This window comes from Ascaphus truei, chromosome 4 (genome assembly GCF_040206685.1).
Source record: "Ascaphus truei isolate aAscTru1 chromosome 4, aAscTru1.hap1, whole genome shotgun sequence".
Classification (NCBI taxonomy): domain Eukaryota; kingdom Metazoa; phylum Chordata; class Amphibia; order Anura; family Ascaphidae; genus Ascaphus; species Ascaphus truei.
In genome coordinates, this window is record NC_134486.1 from 237,300 (window position 1) to 260,000 (window position 22,701).

Below are 22,701 nucleotides of genomic sequence, written 5' to 3' on the forward strand. Positions count from 1 at the left end.
TCTGCCCCCAATAAACATTACAATATGTATGTAATAGCCACCAATACACAACCCACCCCCTCTGCCCCCAGTAAACATTACAATACTGTATGTAATCGCCACCAATACACAACCCACCCCCTCTGCCCCCAATAAATATTACAATACTTTATGTAATAGCCACCAATACACAACCCACCCGCTCTGCCCCCAAAAAACATTACAATACTGTATGTAATAGCCACCAATACACAACACACCCCCTCTGCCCCCAATAAACATTACAATACTGTATGTAATAGCCACCAATACACAACCCACCCCCTCTGCCCCAATAAACATTACAATACTGTATGTAATAGCCACCAATACACAACCCGCCCCTGTGCCCCCAATAAACATTACAATACTGTATGTAATAGCCACCAATACACAACCCACCCTGTCTGCCGCCAATAAACATTACAATACTGTATGTAAAAGCCACCAATACACAACCCAACCCCTCTGCCCCCAATAAACATTACAATACTGTATGTAATAGCCACCAATACACAACCCACCCCCTCTGCCCCCAATAAACATTACAATACTGTATGTAATAGCCACCAATACACAACCCACCCCCTCTGCCCCCAATAAACATTACAATACTGTATGTAATAGCCACGAATACACAACCCACCCCCTCTGCCCCCAATAAACATTACAATACTGTATGTAATAGCCACCAATACACAACCCAACCCCTCTGCCCCCAATAAACATTACAATACTGTATGTAATAGCCACCAATACACAACCCACCCCTCTGCCCCCAATAAACATTACATACTGTATGTAATAGCCACCAATACACAACCCACCCCCTCTGCCCCCAATAAACATTACAATACTGTATGTAATAGCCACCAATACACAACCCACACCCTCTGCCCCCAATAAACATTACAATACTGTATGTAATAGTCACCAATACACAACCCACCCCCTCTGCCCCCAATAAACATTACAATACTGTATGTAATAGCCACCAATACACAACCCACCCCCTCTGCCCCCAATAAACATTACAATACTGTTTGTAATAGCCACCAATACACAACCCAACCCCTCTGCCCCCAATAAACATTACAATACTGTATGTAATAGCCACCAATACACAACCCACACCCTCTGCCCCCAATAAACATTACATACTGTATGTAATCGCCACCAATACACAACCCACCCCCTCTGCCCCCAATAAACATTACAATACTGTATGTAATAGCCACCAATACACAACCCACCCCCTCTGCCCCCAATAAACATTACAATACTGTATGTAATAGCCACCAATACACAACCCACCCCTCTGCCCTCAATAAACATTACAATACTGTATGAAATAGCCACCAATACACAACCCACCCCCTCTGCCCCAATAAACATTACAATACTGTATGTAATAGCCACCAATACACAACCCACCCCCTCTGCCCCAATAAACATTACAATACTGTATGTAATAGCCACCCATACACAACCCACTCCCTCTGCCCCAATAAACATTACAATACTGTTTGTAATAGCCACCAATACACAACCCATCCCCTCTGCCCCCAATAAACATTACAATACTGTATGTAATAGCCACCAATACACAACCCACCCCCTGTGCCCCCAATAAATATTATAATACTGTATGTAATAGCCACCAATACACAATCCACCCCCTCTGCCCCCAATAAACATTACAATAGTGTATGTAATAGCCACCAATACACAACCCACCCCCTCTGCCCCCAGTAAACATTACAATACTGTATGTAATCGCCACCAATACACAACCCACCCCCTCTGCCCCCAATAAATATTACAATACTTTATGTAATAGCCACCAATACACAACCCACCCGCTCTGCCCCCAAAAAACATTACAATACTGTATGTAATAGCCACCAATACACAACACACCCCCTCTGCCCCCAATAAACATTACAATACTGTATGTAATAGCCACCAATACACAACCCACCCCCTCTGCCCCAATAAACATTACAATACTGTATGTAATAGCCACCAATACACAACCCGCCCCTGTGCCCCCAATAAACATTACAATACTGTATGTAATAGCCACCAATACACAACCCACCCTGTCTGCCGCCAATAAACATTACAATACTGTATGTAAAAGCCACCAATACACAACCCAACCCCTCTGCCCCCAATAAACATTACAATACTGTATGTAATAGCCACCAATACACAACCCACCCCCTCTGCCCCCAATAAACATTACAATACTGTATGTAATAGCCACCAATACACAACCCACCCCCTCTGCCCCCAATAAACATTACAATACTGTATGTAATAGCCACGAATACACAAACCACCTCCTCTGCCCCCAATAAACATTACAATACTGTATGTAATAGCCACCAATACACAACCCAACCCCTCTGCCCCCAATAAACATTACAATACTGTATGTAATAGCCACCAATACACAACCCACCCCTCTGCCCCCAATAAACATTACATACTGTATGTAATAGCCACCAATACACAACCCACCCCCTCTGCCCCCAATAAACATTACAATACTGTATGTAATAGCCACCAATACACAACCCACCCCTCTGCCCTCAATAAACATTACAATACTGTATGTAATAGCCACCAATACACAACCCACCCCTCTGCCCCAATAAACATTACAATACAGTATGTAATTGCCACCAATACACAACCCACCCCCTCTGCCCCAATAAACATTACAATACAGTATGTAATTGCCACCAATACACAACCCACCCCCTCTGCCCCAATAAACATTACAATACTGTATGTAATAGCCACCCATACACAACCCACCCCCTCTGCCCCAATAAACATTACAATACTGTATGTAATAGCCACCAATACACAACCCACCCCCTGTGCCCCCAATAAACATTATAATACTGTATGTAATAGCCACCAATACACAATCCACCCCCTCTGCCCCCAATAAACATTACAATAGTGTATGTAATAGCCACCAATACACAACCCACCCCCTCTGCCCCCAGTAAACATTACAATACTGTATGTAATCGCCACCAATACACAACCCACCCCCTCTGCCCCCAATAAATATTACAATACTTTATGTAATAGCCACCAATACACAACCCACCCGCTCTGCCCCCAAAAAACATTACAATACTGTATGTAATAGCCACCAATACACAACACACCCCCTCTGCCCCCAATAAACATTACAATACTGTATGTAATAGCCACCAATACACAACCCACCCCCTCTGCCCCCAATAAACATTACAATACTTTATGTAATAGCCACCAATACACAACCCACCCCTCTGCCCCAATAAACATTACAATACTGTATGTAATAGCCACCAATACACAACCCGCCCCTGTGCCCCCAATAAACATTACAATACTGTATGTAATAGCCACCAATACACAACCCACCCCCTCTGCCCCCAATAAACATTACAATAGTTTATGTAATAGCCACCAAAACACAACCCACCCCCTCTGCCGCCAATTAACATTACAATACTGTATGTAATAGCCACCAATACACAACCCAACCCCTCTGCCCCCAATAAACATTACAATACTGTATGTAATAGCCACCAATACACAACCCACAACCTGTGCCCCCAATAAACATTACAATACTATATGGAATAGCCACCAATACAAACCCCACCCCCTCTGCCCCCAATAAACATTACAATACTGTATGTAATAGCCACCAATACACAACCCACCCCCTGGGCCCCAATAAACATTACAATACTGTATGTAATAGCCACCAATACACAACCCACCCCCTCTGCCCCCAATAAACATTACAATACTGTATGTAATAATCACCAATACACAACCCACCCCCTCTGCCCCCAATAAACATTACAATACTGTATGTAATAGCCACCAATACACAACCCACCCCCTCTGCCCCCAATAAACATTACAATACTGTTTGTAATAGCCACCAATACACAACCCAACCCCTCTGCCCCCAATAAACATTACAATACTGTATGTAATAGCCACCAATACACAACCCACACCCTCTGCCCCCAATAAACATTACAATACTGTATGTAATAGTCACCAATACACAACCCACCCCCTCTGCCCCCAATAAACATTACAATACTGTATGTAATAGCCACCAATACACAACCCACCCCCTCTGCCCCCAATAAACATTACAATACTGTTTGTAATAGCCACCAATACACAACCCAACCCCTCTGCCCCCAATAAACATTACAATACTGTATGTAATAGCCACCAATACACAACCCACCCCCTCTGCCCCCAATAAACATTACATACTGTATGTAATCGCCACCAATACACAACCCACCCCCTCTGCCCCCAATAAACATTACAATACTGTATGTAATAGCCACCAATACACAACCCACCCCCTCTGCCCCCAATAAACATTACAATACTGTATGTAATAGCCACCAATACACAACCCACCCCTCTGCCCTCAATAAACATTACAATACTGTATGAAATAGCCACCAATACACAACCCACCCCCTCTGCCCCAATAAACATTACAATACTGTATGTAATAGCCACCAATACACAACCCACCCCCTCTGCCCCAATAAACATTACAATACTGTATGTAATAGCCACCCATACACAACCCACTCCCTCTGCCCCAATAAACATTACAATACTGTTTGTAATAGCCACCAATACACAACCCATCCCCTCTGCCCCCAATAAACATTACAATACTGTATGTAATAGCCACCAATACACAACCCACCCCCTGTGCCCCCAATAAATATTATAATACTGTATGTAATAGCCACCAATACACAATCCACCCCCTCTGCCCCCAATAAACATTACAATAGTGTATGTAATAGCCACCAATACACAACCCACCCCCTCTGCCCCCAGTAAACATTACAATACTGTATGTAATCGCCACCAATACACAACCCACCCCCTCTGCCCTCAATAAATATTACAATACTTTATGTAATAGCCACCAAAACACAACCCACCCGCTCTGCCCCCAAAAAACATTACAATACTGTATGTAATAGCCACCAATACACAACACACCCCCTCTGCCCCCAATAAACATTACAATACTGTATGTAATAGCCACCAATACACAACCCACCCCCTCTGCCCCAATAAACATTACAATACTGTATGTAATAGCCACCAATACACAACCCGCCCCTGTGCCCCCAATAAACATTACAATACTGTATGTAATAGCCACCAATACACAACCCACCCTGTCTGCCCCCAATAAACATTACAATACTGTATGTAATAGCCACCAATACACAACCCACCCCCTCTGCCCCCAATAAACATTACAATACTGTATGTAATAGCCACCAATACACAACCCACCCCCTCTGCCCCCAATAAACATTACAATACTGTATGTAATAGCCACGAATACACAACCCACCCCCTCTGCCCCCAATAAACATTACAATACTGTATGTAATAGCCACCAATACACAACCCAACCCCTCTGCCCCCAATAAACATTACAATACTGTATGTAATAGCCACCAATACACAAACCACCCCTCTGCCCCCAATAAACATTACATACTGTATGTAATAGCCACCAATACACAACCCACCCCCTCTGCCCCCAATAAACATTACAATACTGTATGTAATAGCCACCAATACACAACCCAACCCCTCTGCCCCCAATAAACATTACAATACTGTATGTAATAGCCACCAATACACAACCCAACCCCTCTGCCCCCAATAAACATTACATACTGTATGTAATAGCCACCAATACACAACCCACCCCCTCTGCCCCCAATAAACATTACAATACTGTATGTAATAGCCACCAATACACAACCCACCCCTCTGCCCTCAATAAACATTACAATACTGTATGTAATAGCCACCAATACACAACCCACCCCTCTGCCCTCAATAAACATTACAATACTGTATGAAATAGCCACCAATACACAACCCACCCCCTCTGCCCCAATAAACATTACAATACTGTATGTAATAGCCACCAATACACAACCCACCCCCTCTGCCCCAATAAACATTACAATACTGTATGTAATAGCCACCCATACACAACCCACTCCCTCTGCCCCAATAAACATTACAATACTGTTTGTAATAGCCACCAATACACAACCCATCCCCTCTGCCCCCAATAAACATTACAATACTGTATGTAATAGCCACCAATACACAACCCACCCCCTGTGCCCCCAATAAATATTATAATACTGTATGTAATAGCCACCAATACACAATCCACCCCCTCTGCCCCCAATAAACATTACAATATGTATGTAATAGCCACCAATACACAACCCACCCCCTCTGCCCCCAGTAAACATTACAATACTGTATGTAATCGCCACCAATACACAACCCACCCCCTCTGCCCCCAATAAATATTACAATACTTTATGTAATAGCCACCAATACACAACCCACCCGCTCTGCCCCCAAAAAACATTACAATACTGTATGTAATAGCCACCAATACACAACACACCCCCTCTGCCCCCAATAAACATTACAATACTGTATGTAATAGCCACCAATACACAACCCACCCCCTCTGCCCCAATAAACATTACAATACTGTATGTAATAGCCACCAATACACAACCCGCCCCTGTGCCCCCAATAAACATTACAATACTGTATGTAATAGCCACCAATACACAACCCACCCTGTCTGCCGCCAATAAACATTACAATACTGTATGTAAAAGCCACCAATACACAACCCAACCCCTCTGCCCCCAATAAACATTACAATACTGTATGTAATAGCCACCAATACACAACCCACCCCCTCTGCCCCCAATAAACATTACAATACTGTATGTAATAGCCACCAATACACAACCCACCCCCTCTGCCCCCAATAAACATTACAATACTGTATGTAATAGCCACGAATACACAACCCACCCCCTCTGCCCCCAATAAACATTACAATACTGTATGTAATAGCCACCAATACACAACCCAACCCCTCTGCCCCCAATAAACATTACAATACTGTATGTAATAGCCACCAATACACAACCCACCCCTCTGCCCCCAATAAACATTACATACTGTATGTAATAGCCACCAATACACAACCCACCCCCTCTGCCCCCAATAAACATTACAATACTGTATGTAATAGCCACCAATACACAACCCACCCCTCTGCCCTCAATAAACATTACAATACTGTATGTAATAGCCACCAATACACAACCCACCCCTCTGCCCCAATAAACATTACAATACAGTGTGTAATTGCCACCAATACACAACCCACCCCCTCTGCCCCAATAAACATTACAATACTGTATGTAATAGCCACCCATACACAACCCACCCCCTCTGCCCCAATAAACATTACAATACTGTATGTAATAGCCACCAATACACAACCCACCCCTGTGCCCCCAATAAACATTATAATACTGTATGTAATAGCCACCAATACACAATCCACCCCCTCTGCCCCCAATAAACATTACAATAGTGTATGTAATAGCCACCAATACACAACCCACCCCCTCTGCCCCCAGTAAACATTACAATACTGTATGTAATCGCCACCAATACACAACCCACCCCCTCTGCCCCCAATAAATATTACAATACTTTATATAATAGCCACCAATACACAACCCACCCGCTCTGCCCCCAAAAAACATTACAATACTGTATGTAATAGCCACCAATACACAACACACCCCCTCTGCCCCCAATAAACATTACAATACTGTATGTAATAGCCACCAATACACAACCCACCCCCTCTGCCCCTAATAAACATTACAATACTGTATGTAATAGCCACCAATACACAACCCACCCCTCTGCCCCAATAAACATTACAATACTGTATGTAATAGCCACCAATACACAACCCGCCCCTGTGCCCCCAATAAACATTACAATACTGTATGTAATAGCCACCAATACACAACCCACCCCCTCTGCCCCCAATAAACATTACAATAGTGTATGTAATAGCCACCAAAACACAACCCACCCCCTCTGCCGCCAATTAACATTACAATACTGTATGTAATAGCCACCAATACACAACCCAACACCTCTGCCCCCAATAAACATTACAATACTGTATGTAATAGCCACCAATACACAACCCACCCCCTCTGCCCCCCAATAAACATTACAATACTGTATGTAATCTCCACCAATACACAACCCACCCCCTCTGCCCCAATAAACATTACAATACTGTATGTAATAGCCACCAATACACAACCCACCCCCTCTGCCCCCAATAAACATTACAATACTGTATGTAATAGCCACCAATACACAACCCACCCCCTCTGCCCCCAATAAACATTACAATACTGTATGTAATCTCCACCAATACACAACCCACCCCCTCTGCCCCAATAAACATTACAATACTGTATGTAATAGCCACCCATACACAACCCACACCCTCTGCCCCAATAAACATTACAATACTGTATGTAATAGCCACCAATACACAACCCACCCCCTGTGCCCCCAATAAACATTATAATACTGTATGTAATAGCCACCAATACACAATCCACCCCCTCTGCCCCCAATAAACATTACAATAGTGTATGTAATAGCCACCAATACACAACCCACCCCCTCTGCCCCCAGTAAACATTACAATACTGTATGTAATCGCCACCAATACACAACCCACCCCCTCTGCCCGCAATAAATATTACAATACTTTATGTAATAGCCACCAATACACAACCCACCCGCTCTGCCCCCAAAAAACATTACAATACTGTATGTAATAGCCACCAATACACAACACACCCCCTCTGCCCCCAATAAACATTACAATACTGTATGTAATAGCCACCAATACACAACCCACCCCCTCTGCCCCAATAAACATTACAATACTGTATGTAATAGCCACCAATACACAACCCGCCCCTGTGCCCCCAATAAACATTACAATACTGTATGTAATAGCCACCAATACACAACCCACCCCCTCTGCCCCCAATAAACATTACAATACTGTATGTAATCGCCACCAATACACAACCCACCCCCTCTGCCCCCAATAAACATTACAATAGTGTATGTACAGTAATAGCCACCAAAACACAACCCACCCGCTCTGCCCCCAAAAAACATTACAATACTGTATGTAATAGCCACCAATACACAACACACCCCCTCTGCCCCCAATAAACATTACAATACTGTATGTAATAGCCACCAATACACAACCCACCCCCTCTGCCCCAATTAACATTACAATACTGTATGTAATAGCCACCAATACACAACCCAACCCCTCTGCCCCCAATAAACATTACAATACTGTATGTAATAGCCACCAATACACAATCCACCCCCTCTGCCCCCCAATAAACATTACAATACTGTATGAAATCTCCACCAATACACAACCCACCCCCTCTGCCCCAATAAACATTACAATACTGTATGTAATAGCCACCAATACACAACCCACCCCCTCTGCCCCCAATAAACATTACAATAGTGTATGTAATAGCCACCAAAACACAACCCAACCCCTCTGCCGCCAATAAACATTACAATACTGTATGTAATAGCCACCAATACACAACCCACCCCCTCTGCCCCCAATAAACATTACAATACTGTATGTAACAGCCACCAATAAACAACCCACCCCCTCTGCCGCCAATAAACATTACAATACTGTATGTAATAACCACCAATACACAACCCACCCCCTGTGCCCCCAATAAACATTACAATACTGTATGTAATCGCCACCAATACACAACCCACCCCCTGTGCCCCCAATAAACATTACAATACTGTATGTAATAGCACCAATAAACAACCCACCCCCTCTGCCGCCAATAAACATTACAATACTGTATGTAATAGCCACCAATACACAACCCACCCCCTCTGCCCCCAATAAATATTACAATACTTTATGTAATAGCCACCAATACACAACCCACCCGCTCTGCCCCCAAAAAACATTACAATACTGTATGTAATAGCCACCAATACACAACACACCCCCTCTGCCCCCAATAAACATTACAATACTGTATGTAATCGCCACCAATACACAACCCACCCCCTCTGCCCCCAATAAACATTACAATAGTGTATGTAATAGCCACCAAAACACAACCCACCCCCTCTGCCGCCAATTAACATTACAATACTGTATGTAATAGCCACCAATACACAACCCAACCCCTCTGCCCCCAATAAACATTACAATACTGTATGTAATAGCCACCAATACACAACCCACCCCCTCTGCCCCCCAATAAACATTACAATACTGTATGTAATCTCCACCAATACACAACCCACCCCCTCTGCCCCAATAAACATTACAATACTGTATGTAATAGCCACCAATACACAACCCACCCCCTCTGCCCCCAATAAACATTACAATAGTGTATGTAATAGCCACCAAAACACAACCCAACCCCTCTGCCGCCAATAAACATTACAATACTGTATGTAATAGCCACCAATACACAACCCACCCCCTCTGCCCCCAATAAACATTACAATACTGTATGTAACAGCCACCAATAAACAACCCACCCCCTCTGCCGCCAATAAACATTACAATACTGTATGTAATAACCACCAATACACAACCCACCCCCTGTGCTCCCAATAAACATTACAATACTGTATGTAATCGCCACCAATACACAACCCACCCCCTGTGCCCCCAATAAACATTACAATACTGTATGTAATAGCATCAATAAACAACCCACCCCCTCTGCCGCCAATAAACATTACAATACTGTATGTAATAGCCACCAATACACAACCCACCCCCTCTGCCCCCAATAAACATTTCAATACTGTATGTAATCGCCACCAATACACAACCCACCCCCTCTGCCCCAATAAACATTACAATACTGTATGTAATAGCCACCAATACACAACCCACCCCCTCTGCCCCCAATAAACATTACAATACTGTATGTAATAACCACCAATACACAACCCACCCCCTGTGCCCCCAATAAACATTACAATACTGTATGTAATATACACCAATACACAACCCACCCCCTCTGCCGCCAATAAACATTACAATACTGTATGTAATAGCCACCACTACACAACCCACCCTGTCTGCCCCCAGTAAACATTACAATACTGTATGTAATCGCCACCAATACACAACCCACCCCCTGTACCCCCAATAAACATTACAATACTGTATGTAATAGCCACCAATACACAACCCGCCCCCTCTGCCCCCAATAAACATTACAATAGTGTATGTAATAGCCACCAAAACACAACCCACCCCCTCTGCCGCCAATAAACATTACAATACTGTATGTAATAGCCACCAATACACAACCCAACCCCTCTGCCCCCAATAAACATTACAATACTGTACTGTATGTAATAGCCACCAATACACAACCCACCCCCTCTGCCCCCCAATAAACATTACAATACTGTATGTAATCGCCACCAATACACAACCCACCCCCTCTGCCCCAATAAACATTACAATACTGTATATAATAGCCACCAATACACAACCCACCCCCTCTGCCCCCAATAAACATTACAATACTGTATATAATAGCCACCAATACACAACCCACCCCCTCTGCCCCCAATAAACATTACAACACTGTATGTAATAGCCACCAATACACAACCCACCCGCTCTGCCCCAAAAAACATTACAATACTGTATGTAATAGCCACCAATACACAACCCGCCCCCTGTGCCCCCAATAAACATTACAATACTGTATGTAATCGCCACCAATACACAACCCACCCTGTCTGCAGCCTGTAAACATTACAATACTGTATGTAATAGCCACCAATACACAACCCACCCCCTGTACCCCCAATAAACATTATAATACTGTATGTAATAGCCACCAATACACAACCCACCCCCTGTGCCCCCAATAAACATTACAATACTGTATGTAATAGCCACCAATACACAACCCACCCCCTGTGCCCCCAATAAACATTACAATACTGTATGTAATAGCCACCAATACACAACCCACCCCCTCTGCCCCTAATAAACATTACAATACTGTATGTAATAACCACCAATACACAACCCACCCCCTGTGCCCCCAATAAACATTACAATACTGTATGTAATAGCCACCAATACACAACCCACCCCCTGTGCCCCAATAAACATTACAATACTGTATGTAATAGCCACCACTACACAACCCACCCTGTCTGCCCCCAGTAAACATTACAATACTGTATGTAATCGCCACCAATACACAACCCACCCCCTGTACCCCCAATAAACATTACAATACTGTATGTAATAGCCACCAATACACAACCCGCCCCCTCTGCCCCCAATAAACATTACAATAGTGTATGTAATAGCCACCAAAACACAACCCACCCCCTCTGCCGCCAATAAACATTACAATACTGTATGTAATAGCCACCAATACACAACCCAACCCCTCTGCCCCCAATAAACATTACAATACTGTACTGTATGTAATAGCCACCAATACACAACCCACCCCCTCTGCCCCCCAATAAACATTACAATACTGTATGTAATCGCCACCAATACACAACCCACCCCCTCTGCCCCAATAAACATTACAATACTGTATATAATAGCCACCAATACACAACCCACCCCCTCTGCCCCCAATAAACATTACAATACTGTATATAATAGCCACCAATACACAACCCACCCCCTCTGCCCCCAATAAACATTACAACACTGTATGTAAAAGCCACCAATACACAACACACCCCCTCTGCCCCCAATAAACATTACAATACTGTATGTAATAGCCACCAATACACAACCCACCCCCTCTGCCCCCAATAAACATTACAATACTGTATGTAATAGCCACCAATAAACAACCCACCCCCTCTGCCGCCAATAAACATTACAATACTGTATGTAATAACCACCAATACACAACCCACCCCCTCTGCCCCCAATAAACATTACAATACTGTATGTAATAGCCACCAATACACAACCCACCCCCTCTGCCCCCAATAAACATTTCAATACTGTATGTAATCGCCACCAATACACAACCCACCCCCTGTGCCCCCAATAAACATTACAATACTGTATGTAATAGCCACCAATACACAACCCACCCCCTCTGCCCCCAATAAACATTACAATACTGTATGTAATAGCCACCAATACACAACCCACCCCCTCTGCCCCCAATAAACATTACAATACTGTATGTAATAGCCACCAATACACAACCCACCCCCTCTGCCCCCAATAAACATTACAATACTGTATGTAATAGCCACCAATACACAACCCACCACCTCTGCCCCCAATAAACATTACAATACTGTATGTAATAGCCACCAATACACAACCCACCCCCTCTGCCCCCAATAAATATTACAATACTGTATGTAATAGCCACCAATACACAACCCACCCGCTCTGCCCCAAAAAACATTACAATACTGTATGTAATAGCCACCAATACACAACACATCCCCTCTGCCCCCAATAAACATTACAATACTGTATGTAATTGCCACCAATACACAACCCATCCCCTCTGCCCCAATAAACATTACAATACTGTACTGTATGTAATAGCCACCAATACACAACCCGCCCCCTGTGCCCCCAATAAACATTACAATACTGTATGTAATCGCCACCAATACACAACCCACCCTGTCTGCAGCCTGTAAACATTACAATACTGTATGTAATAGCCACCAATACACAACCCACCCCCTGTACCCCCAATAAACATTATAATACTGTTTGTAATAGCCACCAATACACAACCCACCCCCTGTGCCCCCAATAAACATTACAATACTGTATGTAATAGCCACCAATACACAACCCACCCCCTGTGCCCCCAATAAACATTACAATACTGTATGTAATAGCCACCAATACACAACCCACCCCCTCTGCCCCTAATAAACATTTCAATACTGTATGTAATAACCACCAATACACAACCCACCCCCTGTGCCCCCAATAAACATTACAATACTGTATGTAATAGCCACCAATACACAACCCACCCCCTGTGCCCCAATAAACATTACAATACTGTATGTAATAGCCACCAATACACAACTCACCCTCTCTGCCCCCAGTAAACATTAAAATACTGTATGTGTAAGTGATATGTTGGATAGTGGTTTTAATAATTACTTGATTTGTTGGCTACTGGTTGAAATTAATTCATTGTTTAGTTGGTTACGGCATGTATTTATTTAATTGGTTGACTAGTGTTTTTGTTTATTGAATTGTGTTGTTTAGGTGCTTGTGTTTGATTATTGTTGCATTTTGGCCTTTTTGCTTTTTGATTAGGGTTACCATTGAGTGCTACAGTGGCTCATCATGCCCATATTATATGGGTACAGGGTGGGTATAGTGGGTCTGGGGTGGGTGGTTAGGCCTCCTGGGTGGCTAGCGGGGGACGGGGATTAACCCCTTAATTACTATAGCGGTTATTAACCGCTACGGTGATTAAGTGTTTTGGGGCTATTAGATTGTATTATTTATTGTATTCTTTCTGGCAACAGAGAACATGGCCCTGCAGTATGCTGACGAGGACACCCTTCATTATGGCAAGGGTAAGTAGAATGTTTTTTATTTACTTTATTTATGCTGACTGGCTAATATTTGTTTTAATAATGGGCAAATTAGCTATTATCCATATCTGGATAATAGTTATTTTGCCCATTACTGTACTGTATGTGTTTGGTGTGAGGTGAATTTATTGAAATATATGACACATTTATTTATTGTTTAAAACAGGATTGGTACCGCAGGCCCACGGGGACCCCCAGAGGACCCCCGGACACCCATGGGGACCACTCATTGCCTTAGCAGATTGCCGCTAAGGTAATGAAGTTGCCTGTAAATGCATTTTGCATTATTATTGCATGGGATTGATGCCGGGGGTCTCCGGTGCTGATATTAATGGGTATCAGCTTCGGAGACCCCCAGCATCAATCCGAAGCAGGAAAAAAGCATTTGTTTTCTAATTCCCGTCTCGCCGCCTCTCAGCAGCTTCTCGCCGCCTCTCAGCAGCTTCTCGCCGCCTCTCAGCAGCTTCTCGCCGCCTCTCAGCAGCTTCTCGCCGCCTCTCAGCAGCTTCTCACCACCTTCACGCCTTTTCCTGGAGCCGCGATACACTGGCGACACACTTTATTCGAGCTCGGCTAGTCCCACGAATTCGGGTATACCCGGGTGTATTGAGGTTTGTGACTGTTTTCTGCCCGAGTGCATTGAGTTATTTTCCGGCAGGGATTGAAGCATTTTATTCCCGCTGGCTGCAATACTGCACAGTATATATATATATACTGCATTACAATTCATGAATTTATGCCATCTGGTAGACACGCGAAGCATTGCAGCCTATTAAATCCTAATCATTATCATTTAACAGATCAGCCGCCCGTCAGCCAGGCATGAACCCAGGCTGGGAAGGCAAACACAACGGGGCTTGTCAGAGGTGAGGAGCGGCGCATTCCAGGTATCTGCCAGGTACATACCGGGTATTTGCTCGAATAAAGTGTGTCGGTGCAGTAGGCCTCGATAACCTAATCGCAGCTACTAGAATTGCACGATAAGTGGCTTATCGCCGCTCACCCAGCGATTTTTGTTATGACAGCTGAACAATTTGTCGATTCATTCCTTAATTGTCCACTTACCGAGGCTTACAGAATAGCAGTAGGCATTTTGACCGATAAGTGGCTTATCGAGGTTTATAGAATATATAAGCCCCTATATGTTACTAATCTATAGGAGAACACTGCAAAATACACATTATTCAGTTCTATCCCTCCCCCTCTCCCACTCTCCCTCCCTCTCCCACTACCCCTCCCTCTCTCACTCCCCCTCCCCCTCTCACTCTCTCTCGCTTTCTCCCTCTCTCCCTCTTTCTCCCTTACTCCCTCTCTCACTCTCATTCCCTCTCCCTCTCTCCCTCTGTCTCCCTCTCCTTCTCTCACTCACTATTTGTCTCTCGCTCTCCCTCTCTCTCCCTCTCCATCTCTCACTGACTCACTCACTCACTCACTATTTGTCTCTCTCCCTCTCTTACTCTCACTCTCACTCTCTCGCTCTCTGTGTCTCTCACTCTCTCCCCCTCTCACTATTTGTCTCCCCTCTCTCTCTCCCTCTCTTACTCTCACTCTCTCGCTCTCTGTGTCTCTCACTCTCTCCCCCTCTCACTATTTGTCTCCCCTCTCTCTCTCCCTCTCTTACGCTCTCTCTCTCACTCTCTCGCTCTCTGTTTCTCTCACTCTCTCCCCCTCTCACTGTTTGTCTCTTCCTCTCTTCCTCCCTCTCTCTCCCTCCCCTCAATCTTTTCCTACAGACTGTAAGACATGCTCCTTCTTTCCTCCCTTATTTCTTCTCCTTCCCCCTCCTGTATCCCCCTTTTCCCTGGCTCCTGTTTCCTCCCCCCCTCCCCCGGTCATCCTTCAGAGAGATTGAGGGGAAATCTGGCTCATGTAAAGTTCTCTGTGAGCCCCAGGGAGAGGGGAACTCCCACTCCTCATACAAAGCAGCCCCTGTGCGACCCTCTTTAATGCAGCCGCCCCGTTGGTGCCGGGATATTGGGCTTGGCACTCTGTGACCTGCACTCTGTTCTGCACGCTGTTCTGCACTCTGTTCTGCACTGCGCACTGCGCTTTATACTGCGCTCTCTGCACTCTGTGACCTGCACTCTGCGCTCTGCACGCTGTTCTGCACTGCGCTTTATACTGCGCTCTGCTCTGCACTCTGTGACCTGCACTCTGTTCTGCACTCTGTGCACTGCGCACTGCGCTTTATACTGCGCTCTGTTCTGCACTCTGTGCACTGCGCTTTATACTGCACTCTGTTCTGCACTCTGCACACTGCACTCTGTTCTGCACTCTGTGACCTGCACTCTGTTCTGCACTCTGTGCACTGCGCTTTATACTGCGCTCTGCGCTCTGTTCTGCACTCTGTGCACTGCACACTGCGCTTTATACTGCACTCTGTTCTGCACTCTGCACACTGCACTCTGTTCTGCACTCTGTGACCTGCACTCTGTTCTGCACTCTGTTCTGCACTCTGCACACTGCACTCTGTTCTGCACTGCGCACTGCGCTTTATACTGCGCTTTATACTGCGCTCTGCGCTCTGTTCTGCACTCTGTTCTGCACTCTGTTCTGCACTCTGTTCTGCACTCTGTTCTGCACTCTGTTCTGCACTCTGTGCACTGCGCACTGCGCTTTATACTGCGCTCTGCGCTCTGTTCTGCACTCTGTGCACTGCACACTGCGCTTTATACTGCACTCTGTTCTGCACTCTGCACACTGCACTCTGTTCTGCACTCTGTGACCTGCACTCTGTTCTGCACTCTGTTCTGCACTCTGCACACTGCACTCTGTTCTGCACTGCGCACTGCGCTTTATACTGCGCTTTATACTGCGCTCTGCGCTCTGTTCTGCACTCTGTTCTGCACACTGTTCTGCACTCTGTTCTGCACTCTGTTCTGCACTCTGTTCTGCACTCTGTTCTGCACTCAGCACACTGCACTCGGCACACTGCACTCTGCGCACTGCAGTCTGCGCACTGCACTCTGTTCTGCACTCTGTTCTGCACTCTGTGACCTGCACTCTGTGACCTGCACTCTGTGACCTGCACTCTGTGACCTGCACTCTGCGCTCTGTACTGCACTCTGCGCTCTGCGCACTGTGCTTTATACTGCGCTCTGCGCACTGTGCTTTATGCTGCGCACTGCGCTTTATACTGCACTCTGTACTACACTCTGCGCACTGCGCTTTATACTGCGCTCTGCGCACTGCGCTTTATACTGCGCTCTATACTGCACTCTGTTCTGCACTCTATTCTGCGCTCTGTGCTCTGTTCTACGCTCTGTTCTGCACTCTGTACTCCACTCTGCACTCTATACTGCGCTCTGTTCTGCACTCTGCACTCTGTTCTGCACTCTGCTCACTGCACTCTATACTGCGCTCTGCACTCTATTCTGTGCTCTGTTCTGCACTCTGTACTCTACTCTGCACTCTACTCTGCACTCTGTTCTGCACTCTGCACTCTGTTCTGCACTCTGCATACTGCGCTCTATACTGCGCTCTGCGCTCTGTTCTGTGCTCTATTCTGCACTCTGCACTCTGCACTCCACTCTGCACTCTGTTCTGCACTCTGCTCACTGCGCTCTATACTGCGCTCTGCGCTCTATTCTGTGCTCTGTTCTGCACTCTGCACTCTGTACTCCACTCTGTACTCCACTCTGCACTCTGTTCTGCACTCTGCACTCTGTTCTGTGCTCTGTTCTGCACTCTGTACTCCACTCTGCACTCTGCACTCTGTTCTGTGCTCTGTTCTGCACTCTGCACTCTGTTCTGCACTCTGCACTCTGTTCTCCACTCTGCACTCCACTCTGCACTCCACTCTGCACTCCACTCTGCACTCCACTCTGCACTCCACTCTGCACTCCACTCTGCACTCTGTTCTGCACACTGCACTACGCTCTGTGCTCTATTCTGTGCTCTGTTCTGCACTCTGCACTCTGTACTCCACTCTGCACTCCACTCTGCACTCTGTTCTGCACTCTGCACTCTGTTCTGCACTCTGCACTCTGTTCTGCACTCTGCGTAGTGCGCTCTATACTGCGCTCTGCGCTCTGTTCTGCGCTCTGTTCTGCACTTTGTACTCCACTCTGCACTCTGTTCTGCACTCTGTGCACTGCGATCTATACTATGCTCTGTTCTGTGCTCTGTTCTGTGCTCTGTTCTGCGCTCTGTTCTGCACTCTGTTCTGCACTCTGCACTCCACTCTGCACTCCACTCTGCACTCCACACTGCACTCCACACTGCACTCCACACTGCACTCCACTCTGCACTCCACTCTGCACTCTGCACTCTATACTGCGCTCTGCTCACTGCGCTCTATACTGCGCTCTGTTCTGCACTCTGCACTCTGTACTCCACTCTGCACTCCACTCTGCACTCTGTTCTGCACTCTGCACTCTGTTCTGTGCTCTGTTCTGCACTCTGTACTCTGCACTCCACTCTGCACTCTGTTCTGCACTCTGCTCACTGCGCTCTATACTGCGCTCTGCGCTCTATTCTGTGCTCTTTTCTGCACTCTGCACTCTGCACTCTGTACTCCACTCTGCACTCCACTCTGCACTCTGTTCTGCACTCTGCACTACGCTCTGTGCTCTATTCTGTGCTCTGTTCTGCACTCTGCACTCTGTACTCCAATCTGCACTCCACTCTGCACTCTGCACTCTGTTCTGTGCCCTGTTCTGCACTCTGTACTCTACTCTGCACTCTGCACTCCACTCTGCACTCTGCACTCTCTTCTGCACTCTGCACTCTGTTCTGCACTCTGCATACTGCGCTCTGCACTCTGTTCTGTGCTCTGTTCTGCACTCTACTCTGCACTACGCTCTGTGCTCTATTCTGTGCTCTGTTCTGCACTCTGCACTCCACTCTGCACTCTGCGTACTGCGCTCTATACTGCGCTCTGCGCTCTGTTCTGCGCTCTGTTCTGCACTCTGTACTCCACTCTGCACTCTGTTCTGCACTCTGCGCACTGCGCTCTATACTATGCTCTGCGCTCTGTTCTGCGCTCTGTTCTGCGCTCTGTTCTGCGCTCTGTTCTGCGCTCTGTTCTGCACTCTGTACTCCACTCTGCACTCTGTTCTGCACTCTGCGCTCTGCACTCTATACTGCGCTCTGCACTCTGTTCTGCACTCTGCACTCTGTACTCCACTCTGCACTCTGCACTCCACTCTGCACTCTGTTCTGCACTCTGTTCTGCACTCTGTTCTGCACTCTGTTCTGCACTCTGCACTCTGTTCTGCACTCTGTACTCCACTCTGCACTCTGCACTCTATACTGCGCTCTGCGCTCTGTTCTGCACTCTGCACTCTGTACTCCACTCTGCACTCTGCACTCCACTCTGCACTCTGTTCTGCACTCTGCACTCTGTTCTGCACTCTGCACTCTATACTGCGCTCTGAGGCCTTCTCCATAGAGGGCTGTGCTGTGTGACGTGCATGCCGTAGCGTGCACCGCAGCGGCCACTGAGGCCTTCCCCATAGAGGTCTGTGCTGTGTGACGCGCACACAGTAGAACGCGCCGCAGCGGCCACTGGGGACTGCCCCATAGAGGGTGGTTCTGTGTGACGCGCACACCGTAGAACGCGCCGCAGCGACCACTGGGGACTGCCCCATAGAGGGTGGTTCTGTGTGACGCGCACACCGTAGAACGCGCCGCAGCGGCCACTGAGGCCTTCCCCATAGAGGTCTGTGCTGTGTGACGCGCACACAGTAGAACGCGCCGCAGCGACCACTGGGGACTGCCCCATAGAGGGTGGTTCTATGTGACGCGCACGTCGCAGCGGCCACTGGGATCCTGGCCTGAGTGTTTCATCTCACTGCAGAAATATGTGTAGCACATTATATGAAGCCGGATTTTGTGTAATATGGACTCAAACACGCAGAGTTAGGGTTAGGGTTATTCAAGTTATTCAAGCACGATCCCTGCCTGCCACTCACTTTAATAGCAGGTATTGGGTTCTCGGCTGCGACTGTCACATGTTATTCATTATACGTATGTATGTGTGTGTGTGTCTATGTATGTGTGTGTCTATGTATGTGTGTGTGTGTCTATGTATGTGTGTGTCTATGTATGTGTGTGTGTGTCTATGTATGTGTGTGTGTGTCTATGTATGTGTGTGTGTCTATGTATGTGTGTGTGTGTGTGTGTGTGTGTGTGTGTCTATGTATGTGTGTGTCTATGTATGTGTGTGTGTGTGTGTGTCTATGTATGTGTGTGTCTATGTATTTGTGTGTGTCTATGTATGTGTGTGTCTATGTATGTGTGTGTCTATGTATGTGTGTGTGTCTCTATGTATGTGTGTGTGTCTATGTATGTGTGTATTTATGTATGTCTGTGTGTATGTGTCTATGTATGTGTGTATTTATGTATGTCTGTGTGTGTGTGTCTATGTATGTGTGCATTTATGTATGTCTGTGTGTGTGTGTCTACTGTATGTATGTGTGTATTTATGTATGTCTGTGTGTGTGTCTATGTATGTGTGTATTTATGTTTGTCTGTGTGTATGTGTCTATGTATGTGTGTATTTATGTACGTCTGTGTGTATGTGTCTATGTATGTGTGTATTTATGTATGTATGTGTGTGTGTCTATGTATGTGTGTGTGTGTGTCTATGTATGTGTGTATTTATGTATGTCTGTGTACATGTGTCTATGTATGTGTGTATTTATGTATGTCTGTGTGTATGTGTGTATTTATGTATGTATGTGTGTGTGTGTGTCTATGTATGTGTGTATTTATGTATGTCTGTGTGTATGTGTGTATTTATGTATGTATGTGTGTGTGTGTGTCTATGTATGTGTGTGTGTGTCTATGTATGTGTGTGTCTATGTATTTGTGTGTGTCTATGTATTTGTGTGTGTCTATGTATGTGTGTGTCTATGTATGTGTGTGTGTCTCTATGTATGTGTGTGTGTCTATGTATGTGTGTATTTATGTATGTCTGTGTGTATCTGTCTATGTATGTGTGTATTTATGTATGTCTGTGTGTGTGTGTCTATGTATGTGTGCATTTATGTATGTCTGTGTGTGTGTGTCTACTGTATGTATGTGTGTATTTATGTATGTCTGTGTGTGTGTCTATGTATGTGTGTATTTATGTTTGTCTGTGTGTATGTGTCTATGTATGTGTGTATTTATTTATGTCTGTGTGTATGTGTCTATGTATGTGTGTATTTATGTACGTCTGTGTGTATGTGTCTATGTATGTGTGTATGTATGTATGTGTGTGTGTCTATGTATGTGTGTATTTATGTATGTATGTGTGTGTGTGTGTCTATGTATGTGTGTAGTTATGTATGTATGTATGTGTGTGTGTCTATGTATGTGTGTATTTATGTATGTCTGTGTGTATGTGTCTATGTATGTGTGTATTTATGTATGTATGTGTGTGTGTCTATGTTTGTGTGTATTTATGTATGTCTGTGTGTATGTGTCTATGTATGTGTGTATGTATGTATGTATGTGTGTGTGTCTATGTATGTGTGTGTGTGTGTCTATGTATGTGTGTATTTATGTATGTCTGTGTACATGTGTCTATGTATGTGTGTATTTATGTATGTCTGTGTGTATGTGTGTATTTATGTATGTATGTGTGTGTGTGTGTGTCTATGTATGTGTGTATTTATGTATGTCTGTGTGTATCTATGTATGTGTGTATTTATGTATGTATGTGTGTGTATCTATGTCTGTGTGCATGTGTCTATGTATGTGTGTATTTATGTATGTCTGTGTGTATGTGTGTATTTATGTATGTCTGTGTGTATGTGTCTATGTATGTGTGTATTTATGTATGTATGTGTGTGTGTCTATGTTTGTGTGTATTTATGTATGTCTGTGTGTATGTGTCTATGTATGTGTGTATGTGTGTGTGTGTGTGTGTGTGTGTGTGTGTGTGTGTGTGTGTGTGTGTGTGTGTGTGTGTGTGTGTGTGTGTGTGTGTGTGTGTGTGTGTGTGTGTGTGTCTGTGTGTGTGTGTGTGTGTGTGTATTGATGTATGTCTGTGTGTATGTGTCTATGTATGTGTGTATTTATGTATGTCTGTGT

The 22,701-nt window shown here is 45.1% G+C and overlaps 1 long non-coding RNA gene across 1 annotated transcript in view; it reads left to right on the top strand.

The window, feature by feature from the left end:
* The window catches only part of LOC142491881 (uncharacterized), an 86,395-nt gene that overhangs the window by 54,833 nt on the left and 8,861 nt on the right, over positions 1–22,701 (top strand). The window contains exons 3-4 of the long non-coding RNA XR_012800568.1: positions 14,611–14,661; positions 14,846–14,932. This is a non-coding gene — a long non-coding RNA (uncharacterized LOC142491881). The remainder of the gene's footprint in view (positions 1–14,610; positions 14,662–14,845; positions 14,933–22,701) is intronic.